Genomic DNA, 13,540 nt, shown 5'->3' with positions numbered 1-13,540 from the left:
TCCTGCTTCATTTTCACTTTTTTCCCCCCTTCCGTGTCTCTAGTTCATTTTTTGCTTATTTCAAGCAGTGCCGCCCCTAAGCGTAAACGCTGATTGGGTGACTTTGGGCCAATCACCAGGAGATTGGGAGTTCTAGTCCCACCTTGGCATGAAAGTTGACTAGGTGACCTTGGGCCAAACACCAGGAGATTGTGAGTTCTAGTCCCACCTTGGCATGAAAGTTGACTAGGTGACCTTGGACCAAACACCAGGAGATTGTGAATTCTAGTCCCACCGTAAGTTTGAAAGTTGACTAGGTGACCTTGGGCCAATCACCAGGAGATTGGGAGTTCTAGCCCCACTGTAAGTATGAAAACTGACTAGGTGACCTTGGGCCAAATACCAGGAGATTGTGAGGCCCAATCCCACCGTAAGCATGAAAGCCGACTAGGTGACCTTGGGCCAATCAACAGAAGATAGTGAGTTCTAGCCCCGCCTTAAGCATGAAAGCTAACTAGATGACCTTGGGCCAATCAACAGGAGTTTGGGAGTTCTAGCTCCGCCTTAAGCACAAAAGCTAACCACCGTAAGCATAAAAGCTCGCTAGGTGACCTTGGACCAATCACCAGGAGATTGGGAATTCTAGCCCCACTGTAAGCATGAAAACTGACTAGGTGACCTTGGGCCAATCACTAGGAGATTGGGAATTCTAGCCCCACTAAGCATGAAAACTGACTAGGTGACCTTGGGCCAAACACCAGGAGATGGTGAGGTCCAATCCCACCGTAAGCCGACTAGGTGACCTTGGGCCAATCAACAGGAGATAGTGAGTTCTAGCCCCGCCTTAAGCATGAAAGCTAACTTGGTGACCTTGGGCCAATCACCAGAAGATTTCTTAATTCTAGTCCCACTTTAGGCATGAAAGCCACGTGCATGATTGGGCTAGTCAACACTCAATCCAGGCTACCTCACAGGGTTGTTGTGCGGAAAATAGGGGGTGGAAGGAGGATTAGATACATTCACTACCTTGAATTATTTCTAAAAAGAATAGAATTCTTGATTGGCCAAGTGATTGGACACAAGGAATTTGTCTTTGGTGCATATGCTCTCTGTACATAAAGGATACATTCGTCACAAATCATAAGGTAGAACACTTAATGAGAGTCATAGGGTACAAATAAGCAATCAAATCATACTAGGAAACAATATAAATCTTAAGGATAAAAGCAAAGTTACACTCATACAGTCATAAGTGGGAGGAGATGGGTGATATGAACAATGCAAAGATTAATCGTAATAGTAATGCAGACTTAGTAAATAGTTTGACAGTGTCTAGGGAATTATTTGTTTAGCAGAGGGGTGGCATTGGGGAAAAAAACTGTTTTGAGGGTAGGAGTTGAAAAAAAATTATGTCCAGGATGTGAGGAGTCTAAATATTTTCACGGCCTTCTTTTTAACTCTTGCAGTATAGAGGTCCTCAATGGAAGGCAGGTTGGTAGTAAATGTTTTTTTCTGCAATTTTATTGCAGTGCAATAAAAGTGGGATATGAATAAATAGATTTTCAGCCATGATATGACTGGTTCCCACTTAATTTTTTTTTTTATTCAGAAGATAAGTAGAAGATAATTTGCTTTTTGTCTTAGATGTATTATATTGACTGGGAATGCTAATGGAATCTAGAGTGCCTTGTACAAGAACAACAAAAAGTGTGTGATTTGCTTAGTGCCAACTATGTATCAGCGCACACAGTTGTGATGTCTTCCAAGATAAACTATGGCTTAACACAGTGTTTTTCAACCTTGGCAACTTGAAGATGTCCGGACTTCAACTCCCAGAATTCCCCAGCATTCGCTGGCTGGGGAATTCTGGGAGTTGAAGTCCGGACATCTTCAAGTTGCCAAGGTTGAGAAACACTGGCTTAACACAGTGTCTATATGATGTATAAACTTTTCAGTGAGTTAATATGAAACCGTACTTTTCAAGGAATCTGTGCAATTCAGCAACCTCTCATTTAAATGTGTGTATTAGGTAATTTCCAAACCCCGAGAAGAAAACAGTTGAGAAGAAAGATTCCATTACTGCCACATTTATGGCTCATCGTACAAATAATTCAAATTAATTAAGCTTCAAATAGTGTATAATCCCTTTTGGGGATGAAACAATATTAGTAATCCATAGCATTGGATTCATCACATTTCTTGTTGCATTTCATTTAAAAACTTCCATGATATGGTTCATTCATGCTAGCTTATTTAGTCTGAAGATTAATAATACAAGTAGATATTTTGCTTTTTGTCTTAAGTGTGTTATATCGGCTAGGAATGTCACTGGGATCTGGGACTCTCCAACCTCATGATGGATCAAGATTTCCAATTTTTTAGGACTTCTTGAAAATTGGTTGCTGAGTCCCATAAAAGTCGTTACAATAGAGATGCAGGGAAAAAATGGTAATATATCTTTTTGTGCGAATCCTACATTAGCAACTATTTTTTCCCCATTGTGTTGCAAATACCTTTAAAGAGAAGTTGTTTAATGCCAAATTAATTCAGAGAACTGAGAATGGAAGAAAAGAGAATTTTTCAACCATCAAACCCAGACAGAAATGAAAAGGAAAAGGCAGAAGTAGAAAATGCTTTTCATAAAGGCTTATTAAGGGAGAAACAGAAGAAAGCCCAGTTCATTTATTTCTGCAATGCGTTGTCTTGCATTGTGATGGCCTTATGCGCTGAGATGGATTTTTTTTTTTTTCTGCAGGCATCGAAGAACATGGAATTCTCACTTCTCAGTTTTTTAGGGGAGCAAAGACAAATAATCACTACTATAAACGAGAGAGAGAGAGAGGGAGGGAGGGAGGAAGGGATGGATGGATGGATGATGGATGGATAGATATGAATAGATGGATGGATGGATGGACGGACGGATGGATGGACGATGGATGAGAGAGGGATGGATGGATGGATGGATGGATGGAGATAGATAGATAGATAGATAGATAGATAGATGATAGATAGATAGATAGATAGATAGATAGATAGATGGATGGAGGGATGGAAGGATGGATGATGGATGGATAGATATGAATAGATGGATGGATGAATGGATTGATGGATGGATGGATGGATGATGTATGGATGAGAGAGAGATGGATGGATGGATGGATGGATGGATGGATGGATGGATAGATAGATAGATAGACAGATAGATGATAGATAGATAGATAGATAGATAGATAGATAGATAGATAGATAGATAGATAGATAGATAGATAGATGATAGATCTATACATATTGAAAATTAATGAGTAGTTATGATCAGCCTCTCCCCTTCTCTCCCTCAGGCTTGCCCCACAGAATCCTCCCCTATGCAGTATTGCAGGCAAACTTTGCCCACTACCAGTGGTTCGATCCTGACCGACTCAAGGTTGACTCAGCTTTCCATCCTTCCGAGGTCGGTAAAATGAGGACCCAGATTGTTGGAGGAAATAGGCTGATTGTAAACTGCATAGAGAGGGATGTAAAGCACTATAAAGCGGTCTATAAATGCTATTGCTATGATTGTGCTTTATACAGTGACTTCCAAAAACAGCCAAGGTCGCAATGAATAGATAAGGAAGGCACCTTCCTTCCATTGCATTTCTAATTTTGCTTATGGAAAGGAGACCTTGGCATGATGTCACAGGGGTTGAAAAGGGGGTGAGAGGTGAGGAAGGAGCTGAACAAGAAGAGGGAAGTCGCCATAGCTGGGAAAACAGTTTGCTCCAAAGTTATTCAGCAGTCTTGGTCCTGCTGGGGATCACAGCAGAAGGGCAACTTCTGTCACTATGCTGGAATGGGGGGGGGTGAGGGAGAGAGGAAGGAAGGAAGGAAGGAAGGAAGGAAGGAAGGAAGGGAAGGCAGGTAGGCGGGAAGGAAGGAAGGAATTAAAAGGCAGGGAGGGAAAGATGGGAAGAAGGCAGGGAGGGAAAGATGGGAAGAAAGGAGAAAGGGAAAAATGAAGGAAAGAGGGGAGGAGGGAGGAAGACAAGGTACGCAGGAAGGAGGGAAGGAAGAAGAAAAGGAATTAAAAGGCAGGGGGGAGATGGGAAGAAAGGAGGGAGGGAGAAATGAAGGAAAGAAGGAAGGAGGAAGGAAGACAAGGCACGCAGGAGGGAGGAAAGGAAGAAGAAAAGGAATTAAAAGGCAGGGAGGGAAAGATGGGAAGAAAGGAGGGAGGGAGAAATGAAGGAAAGAAGGAAGGCGGAAGGAAGACAAGGCACGCAGGAGGGAGGGAAGGAAGAAGAAAAGGAATTAAAAGGCAGGGAGGGAAAGATGGGAAGGAGGAAGGGGGGAGGGAATGAGGAAGAGAAGAAGGCAGGTGAGACTTTGGAGGCCTGGAGGAAATCCAGAGGGAACCTAGACCAAGATGTTGAAAACAAATCATAAAAAACAAATTGCTTTTGCGTTATCCTTGAAGATTCTCAGTCCTCCAGGTCCTTCAGGTGGGACAACTGGACTTTCTTGGTTTTTTTCTTTGAAGACGTTTCCCTTCTCATCCAAGAAGTTTCTTCAGCTCTGACTGGATGGTGGGGAATAACGCTTTTGCATTATTGCATTTTGCATTATTGCCGAGAAAACAATAACATGTGCAATTCCACTTCAAGGCGGTTTTTTTTTATTTTTAGATGTGCCACAACTGTGCCAGAAATAGGTCAACTTAAGCTGGCCGAGAGGAACAACGGTGTGAGATCACCCAGGAGTGGAATTACAATGGGAATGAAGGGGGAGAAAAAATCTGTATGGAAACGTTTAGGGAAAGAGAGAGAAGGGAAGGAAAGAGAAGTACGCAAGGGACTAATTACCATGTATCATTAATATGCAAATGAATGCAGTCTTCTGTCCTCATCATGATGCATTTTCAAATTGGGGGTGACGTCATTCAGGCTGCCCCAAAGGTAGCAGATAGATAAAGCACAATTTGCACCCTCTCCCAAAAGAAATATATATAAACGGTTCGTGTGCACGATTGAGATAATGAAGTTTATTCAACTGCATGCTTTGGGTTACATGTTTTACATGTTTTTTTTTTTACATGTTCTATTTGAACAAACGTATCTGACTGATATGGACACTGAGCAAGCAGTCGTAACGTTTTAATATATTTTGAAACACTGTTAAATGCTTAAAAATGAGATTTACTAACGGGCAAAGTTTTAAGATTTAGGAAAAAAAAAACAAAGATGCATCAAAACTACAATTTATGTAGTCCTCGACTTACAACTATTTGTTTAGCGACTGTTACGACGATACAAGGGGGGAAAAGTGACTTGCAACAGGTCCTCGCACTTACAACCGTAGCAGGAGCCCTGCGGTCATGGTGATCAAAATTTGGACACTCGGCAACCGGTGTTTATTGGTAGCAGCCTCCTGGGGTCATGTGACGGCCATGTGTGACCTTCTCAGTTGGTTTCCAACAAGCCAAGTCCATTGGGGGAAGGTGATTCACATAGCGACCACATGATTCACTTAACAACTGCAGAGTAGCTTAAGAACCGCGGCCAAAAAAAAAAAAAGGTCATATCATCAGTCACAAGCCACCTACAACTGCCTCGCTTAGCAATGGAGATTCTGCTCCTGGTTGTGGCCATAAATCGAGGACTATCTGCACTAGCTATCCAGTGGCTACAAACCAGGGTTAAGGAGTTTGCGGTGGAAATTATCTCCCCAAATGTCACTTTAGCAAGCCACGGTTTGCGATTGCTGGCCTTAAACTGGCTTTTCAAACTTTAACAATTGTCTTCGGAACTGTCCTCACACCGAACCAAACTCCTCTCCAGGCTGGGCTTGAGCAGGGTATCCATGATTTCCCCACGGTTTCGAGAAGCCCATTGTCCGTCTTCAGCCAAGGGGGACCCCTGCCGTTTTCCAAATCGGAGTCCGAAAGAATTGAAGTTAAATTTACTTCTGGTGAACCGGAGCCTACACGAGATCTGGCTTTCTGTCTCGCTTTCCTGGATAAAATAGCAAAGGCTAGTAGGATCGGCCAGGTTGAGCTCTTCAGAGCCTGGGGTCACGGAATAGGAATTCCTCTTTTTCTGCCATTCAGGAGGGAGATCTAGGAAAAGAGATTCATTTGGAGAAGGCAGGTTACGGTAAGGCATCATGAAACACAGGGGACAAATGAATAGGGGCAGCCGTAATTAGATGGCATTATTGTGTGCTGAAAGTCTGGAAGCTCCCATAATTGAATTCTGGCCCAGTGTGGTGGGATGTAGTCTGGATTCCCAAGAGGGAATGCTGCGTTCCAGAAGACCAAGAGACAATTCAGACAGTAGGTGTGGGAGAAAGGGAGTGAAGGCAGCTTTTCCCTAACAGTTCCCAAAGTATAAAATCATATTTTTCAGAGTATAAGACACACCTTCCCCCCCCTTAAAAAGTGTGGGGAAATGTTGGTGTGTCTTATATGCCGAATACAGCCATTTTTTGTCTCCCCTGCATCCCATTTTTGCAAAAAACGGAGGGTTTTTTACTTTCTTCCAGCACCCACTCTGCAGGCTTCAGTAAGGCTGGGGGAAGGAGAAAATGCCCCCATTTTCCCCTTGCCCTGCTGAAGCCTGCAGAGTGTTCCTGGTGGCCGGGGAGGACAAAAATGTTTTTTTTTCTTACTTACCTTTTCGAAATCTTGGTGTTTCTTATACACCGGTGCGTCTTATAGTCCGAAAAATACAGTACCTTATGGGTGGGTGTTATCATGCTTTAGTTTGGCAAAAGTCTGTCTATCGGGGAGGACTGTCATGTGTTTGACCTACCAGCAACTACCTGGGAATAATGTGCAATGTCAGCAAACACATGATAAAGGTAGGTCAGTGGCAAATTTACAATACCTACCTGAGAAACCAGCTTTTAGAATTGAACTGAAGTCCCCGTGGACAGGTTTTCCAAGAATTCGGCTTTGTTTGAGGATGGCCATGAAGGAGAGTAGGAATAGGAGCTTAATCATGTCCGAATGCCTAAGAAAAGTTCTGGGGAAAACAGAAAACGAAGAGCTGAAAATTTCCATCACAGAACGTAGAATAACCACGGGGCTGGATGGGCCCTCAAAGGTCTTCTAGTCCAAAAGTCTTCTAAAATAAAGGTCGCCAACCAACCCCTGGGCTGTGACCCATTACCAGGCCATGACCTATTTGGAATTTGGCTGTGTGAGTGGCTGGCTGGAGCACATGCACAGCTCAACTTGCGCAAGCGGTGGGCACTCGTGCGCACCGGCCCACTGCTCACACAAGGGCTGTGAGTACGCACATTCATTCACCAGCCCACCACTCACGCAGCCAGCACAGCTCCCATTTCGCCCCCTTCCGCAGCCAGGTTGCTAAGCCGCAAAAATTCGAAAGGCAGCCCTGGGACAGAAGGTGTGAGGTTTTAAGGATGTGACCCACTCCTAGGCTGCATCAACGGAGGGATAGAATCGAGATCACGTGAAGTGTTAATACCACGTTATAATGCCTTGGTAAGGCCCAGTGGTGGTGGGTTTCAAATTTTTTTAGAACCTCTTCTGTAGGAGTGGCCTGCTTTGTGGGAGTGGCTTGCTAGCCATGTGACTGAGTGGGAGTGGCTTGGCAGTCATGTGACTGGGTAGGCGTGGCCAACTTGTAAAATGTGGTGAAACTCACTTAGCAACACTCTTGCTTAGCAACCAAAATGTTGGCTGAGAAACTCTGGCATTTGAAGCACGCAAGTCTTAAAGCTGTCAAGTTACAAGACCCTTGCACCCCTAACCCTTTAGGGAAAAAAACCCCAGTGGTGTTCAAACTTGACAGCTTTAAGACTTGTGGACTTCAGCTCCCAGAATTCCTCCTCCAGTCATGTTGGCTCAGGAACTCTGCCATTGAAGTGTGCAAGTCTTAAAGCTGTCAAGTTACAAGACCCTTGCCTTGCACTCCTAACCCCAGGGGTGCTCAAACTTTACAGCTTTAAGACTTTAAAGTTTAGATAGGACTCTTAGAGGTGGGCGGGGTGATTGGTGAGCCAGCCAATCAGTGAGCGGCGGGGGGGCAAGCGTGGTGAGGATGGGTGGGGGGAGGGAGCTGGAAACTGGTTCTAAACAGCATGGTAGATTTGTGGAACCTCTTCTATAGATGGGGTTAGAACTGGCAGGAACCCACCCCTGGTAAGGCCACACTTGGAATACTGCTTCCCCTTTGGGTCGCCATGATATAACAAAGATGTTGAAACCAACATCTTTGGTGCTGGTGAAATCCAAATTTTTTTTACTACCTGTTCTGTGGGCATGGCTTGGTGAGCATGGCAGGGGAAGGATATTGCAAAATCCCCATTCCCACCCCACTCTGGGGCCAGTCAGAGGTGGTATTTGCCAGTTCTCAGAACTACTCAAAATTTCCGCTACCAGTTCTCCAGAACCTGTCGGAACCTGCTGGATTTCACCCCTGGTTGAGATTCTAGAAAGAGTGCAGAGAAGAGCCACAAAGATGATTAGGGGATTGGAGGTTAAAGCATATGAAGAACGATTGCAGCAACTGGGTATGTCTAGTTTAATGAGAAGAAGGACTAGGGGAGACATGATGCAGTGTTCTAATATTTGAGGGGTTGCCACAAAGAAGAGGGAGTCAAACTATTCTCCAAGGCACCTGAAGGCAGGACAGGAAGCAATGGGTGGAAACTAATCAAGGAGAGAAGCAACAAAGAAATAAGAAGAAATGTCCTGACAGTTAAAACAAGTGAATGGCTTGACTTCAAAAGTTGTGGGTGTCCCATCACAAAGAGCTGGCACTGTTATTCTTTCTTTTTCCTTTTCTTTCTTTCTTTCTTTCTTTCTTTCTTTCTTTCTTTCTTTCTTTCTTTCTTTCTTTCTTTTTGCATTGATAAACTTGCTAAGAAAGAGGCCATCATACATTTCAAATAATGCTCTTGTGCATTATTGCACATCAAGCAGCATCTTTGTGGTTAGCATCCGAATTTGAATGAAGTTTTTCTAAGGGTGTCAAATGTCCTTTTCCCCAAAGCCTACAGTATGTGGCTGTACTGATATTCCTAAACTCACAATGATCAAAACTAAATATCCACAGGTTTAAATGAGACACCCACACACACCCCTCTTCACTGTTGTGAACTAATTCGAGTGTTTTTGTGGAATAGATTTTATTTGCTTTAATGGACAAGTTTTCGGTCCATTAGGAAGGAATCCAAAATGATCTTATTTCTGGAACTATCCTCTTAAAAAGTAATTTTAAAAACCTAAGAATCTTCTTGTTTTCTGCATTATGTTATTTGTCAGAGAAGCTCTATTAAACTTCACTGGCATTCAGCATATGCATATATGCTCATGAATTCTTGAAATAAATTTTTTATTCTTAAAGAAAAAAAATGTTGTTTGTTGCTCCCAAGATGGGTGTAACTCTTTCAAGTTGTGAGACAAATCTTAAAATTAACCATTGAGCCATAATCAGAATTGGAGTTTGAAAAAGAAGAAATATGAATAATTTATGAATGCTTAACATTGAATTAAACTGAGTTTGAATGTTGTCTCTAGTCTAACAAACTCTATCTTGGTATTATTCCAAGAATAAAATAGCCGGTAAGTCATTGCAGAAATACTAAGGATTTCTGATTCGTCCACTTTACGAAAGATGGTAATATTCTAGACAGATTCTTGCTTGTAGTCCTCTGTCATCTTGGAACGAATATTTTTTTAGCTCTTTAAATCCTAACAATCATTAAAATCTATGAAAAGAATTCAGGATAAAGAAAGGATGCAAGCGACAAGCAATGAGCTTTCAAGTTTAGTTTAAACAATTTGTCTAGCTGGAGAAGACAAAAGTACTCAGAAGAATCTAGCAAATATGAGATTGTGAAGTAATATTGTAATAAAGCTTAAAAAAAGCAGTCGGAAAGAAATGAAAGAGTCGGCGGTAATCAAAAGGTTAGACAAGGCGCAGCAGCATCATTGGAAAAAAAGAAGGGAAATAGGACAAATTCTGATCGAAAGATCTCTAAAAAGAGAAAATGCAACAGTTGATCAATAAAATTGAGTGGATAGTAGATGAAGTTCTAAGATTTGTCAGCATAAACCCAGCAAATGCAGAGAGGGGGAAAGCATACAGTAATTCAGTCTGGAGAAATGTTAATGTTATTCCTTCTGAAAGTTAGTATCTCATCACTTCAAGTCAAAGAACTTACCTTAGTGAAGTCCTGATTTCAAAGCTGTGTGTCTTCCTTGTTCTCTGGCCTCTTGCTGCTCCTTAGGCAACCCGAAGCAGTGTCTTCCCTTCTGTGTAGGAGCCCCTGGTTTGCTCATCCTTTTGTAGGCTTCCTAAAATTGCGAGGTCCACACACAATTCACCTATGATTTAGTCACACAACGTGGCACCTGGTTTTTGCTCCCACCAAACAGCCCAGCATCCATCCGAGTTGAATAATCCAGCATTGCCATCTACTGATGAATGCCTGCAAGAACATCTTGGGTAGGTTCAATTGGAACAGAGCTGGAAGGGACCTTTAAGGTCTTCTAATCCAACCCCCTCAAGGAGGAGACCCCTATACCATTTCAGACAACTGCCTGTCCAATCTCTTCTTAAAAACCTCCAGTGTTGGAGCAGACCACAACTTCTGGTTGCTTCTCTCCTTGGTTAGTTTCCATTCATCGTTTCTTGTCCTGCCCTCTGGTCCTTTGGAGAATAACTTGACCCACTCCTCTTCTTTGTGGCAGCCTCTCAAATACTGGCAGAGGTGGGTTCCTACTGGTTCACACCAGTTCGGTAGAACCGGTTCGTCAAATCTACCGAACCGGTTAGAAGAGGTTCCACTAGTAGACCCAGAAAGCAGGCCACACCTACAGAAGAGGTTCCAAAAATTTTTGAAACCCACCACTGACACACACACACACACACACACACAAACAGAGAGAGAGAGAGAGAGAGGGAGAGAGACTCACACAGAGAGAGAAAGAGAAAGAGAAAGGAAGGAAGGAAGGAAGAAAGAAAGACAGACAGACAGACAGAAAGAAAGAAAGAAAGAAAGAAAGAAAGAAAGAAAGAAAGAAAGTGAGAGAGAGATGAAAGAAAAAAAGGGGAAAGGAACAGAGAGACAAAAGGAAGGAAGGAAAGAGAGAGAGAGAGAGAGAGAGAAAGACAGAAAGAAAGAAAGAAAGAAAGAAAACACATGGCCGGCAAGACACTCCCACCAGGTCACATGGCCGGCAAGCCACTCCCACAAAAGAGGCCACACCCACAGAGTCGGTTCAAAAATTATTTGAAACCCACCACTGAATACTGGGATATTGCTATCATGTCCCCCTTAGTCCTTCTTTTCTCTAGCCAAACCCAATTCCTGCAACCGTTCTTAACATGGCTTGCTCTTATTTTATTGTAAGATAAAACACACAGATAGAAAGCAAATGTTAGAAAAGTTAAATGAGGAAAAAAGAGAAGTTCAGCGAAAAGGAAAGGAAAAAAAAACCTCCAGTAACTTCCAACTTGTCTTAGTGTTGCAGAATATAAAAAAGGTTGCAACCTCAATTTTTTGTTTTACATCTCTAAATATTTCCAGCCATTTCTATAATAAAAATGTCATTCCAGCCATCAAAACCTACAATCAAAGTTCTATTTTCTTCAGTTTCAAGCACAAATTCCAGAAGCCGTTTCCAAGTGGAATAAAAAACTAGAAAGATTCTTCTCTTTCGTTAATACAGACAATTTTTATCATCTCTGGTGTCCGTTGCACCAGTTTTACCATCCATCTATTCTTCCATTGTGTGATATAAGCTATATTTCTGTCTTTGTGCATATGAGATTCTCGTCATGTTAACATAGATAGTAACCAACTTCCAAACTTTCTTTCAACATCTTTATCCATCAGAAATGATTTGTACCTAGACAACACACTGTTCAATTAAAGTTGTATATATATATATATATATATATATATATATATATATATATATATATATATATATATATATATATATATATGTTATATTTATGCTGATAAATAATGTGACTTTAAGTATATATATATATATATATATATATATATATATATATATATATATATATATATATATATATGTAGGTCTCTAGTTGTTCGGGTTTTTTCCCGCGTAGAATTGGAGATGTCTTGGCGACGTTTCGACGAAGTCACATTCGTCATCTTCAGGCTGCTGCTGACTACTTCAGGTTTGGTGTTTCCAGGAGTAGTGTAACCTACTATGGGCGAAAACCTCAGAAAACGTGTGTGTGTGTGTGTGTGTGTGTGTGTGTGTGTGTGTGTTTGTTCCAGCGTAACTCTGGAACGCCTCGAGCAATTTTAGCCAAACTTGGTACACAGATGACTTACTCTCTGGAGACAAATACTGTGGAGGTAAGATACCCCTTACCCCCTTCAGAGTGTGTGTTCTGTTAAGTTTATTGGGCCTTAAAATGGCTTCTACTGTACTGCTGTAAAATGGTTTCTACTGTACAGTGCAGTAGAGTTGCCATGGTAATGGCTTCACAGTACTCCACAAGGAGGCTCCCTCTGGTAAGGGGGGAAATCCAATATTAGAAATTATGTTTGGTTGGGACATTTTCCCCCTATAAATAAATATCTGGGCAACGCCGAGTTATTGCCTAGTATACTGTGAAATAAAATAAAAACTTATTACAAAAATAAGATTTTAAGAAGCTTCTGAATTAAGATAAAGATCTCATCCCAATACAGGCAGTCCTCAATTTATGATCACAACTGAGCTCAAAATTTCTGTTGCTAAGCGAAGCAGTCCCATTTTACAACCTTTCCTGCCATAGTTGTTAAGTGAATCACTGCAGTTGTTAAGAGTAACAAGGTTGTAAAGTGAATCTAACTCCCACATTGACTTTGCTTCTTGGAAGTTCACAAACGGCAATCACAAGACCCCAGGACATCAGTTTGCCAAGCATCTGAATTTTGATCACATGGCCATGGGGAGGCCGCAATGGTCGTAAGTGTGAAAAAGGGTCACAAGTCACTTTTTTAAAAAAAATCAATGCTGTTGTAACTTTGAATGGTCACTAAATGAACAATTGTAAATCGAGGACAACCTATATTTCTCTGCTTTATCATAAGCCCACCAGAAAAAAAAATAAGCAGTAGCCTTTTCTTTTGCTTGAGCAGGGGGATGGACTAGAAGACCTCCAGGTTCCCTTCCAGCTCTATTCTATTCTATTCTGTTCTGTTCTGTTCTATTCTAATCTAGTCTAGTCTAGCCTAGTTTAGTCTACTCTTCTCTAGTCTAATTCTATTCTTATTCTTATTCTACTCTACTCTAATTCTATTCTATTCTTATTCTACTCTACTTTAATTCTATTCTATTGTACTCTACTCTATTTTACTCTACTCTATCTTAATTCTATTCTTATTCTACTCTACTCTACACTAATTCCACTCTATTCTAATTCTATTCTATTGTTGCATTTCTAGCCTACATTTCCCCCTGCAGTCTTCCTTCTCATTCTCCATTTCAGTTTTGCAGGTGAGTAAAATCGCAGACTTACAGCTCCCCCTTTTAACCAGCAGGAGAAAAACACCGGTGGCTGCCGAACACGAGCAATTGCAA

At 41.7% G+C, this 13,540-nt stretch overlaps 1 long non-coding RNA gene across 1 annotated transcript; it reads left to right on the top strand.

The window, feature by feature from the left end:
* The first annotated feature begins 3,389 nt into the window (after positions 1-3,389).
* Positions 3,390-5,528, top strand: LOC116511081. Its single transcript, XR_004255714.1, has 2 exons — positions 3,390-3,427; positions 4,641-5,528. It is a non-coding gene; the product is annotated as an uncharacterized LOC116511081 (long non-coding RNA).
* The last annotated feature ends 8,012 nt before the right edge of the window (positions 5,529-13,540 follow it).

The sequence above is a fragment of the Thamnophis elegans genome, chromosome 7 (genome assembly GCF_009769535.1).
Source record: "Thamnophis elegans isolate rThaEle1 chromosome 7, rThaEle1.pri, whole genome shotgun sequence".
In the NCBI taxonomy this organism is placed as follows: Eukaryota; Metazoa; Chordata; class Lepidosauria; order Squamata; family Colubridae; genus Thamnophis; species Thamnophis elegans.
Note: the sequence above shows the minus strand (reverse complement) of the source record. Positions and strands in the feature narration are given on the sequence as shown.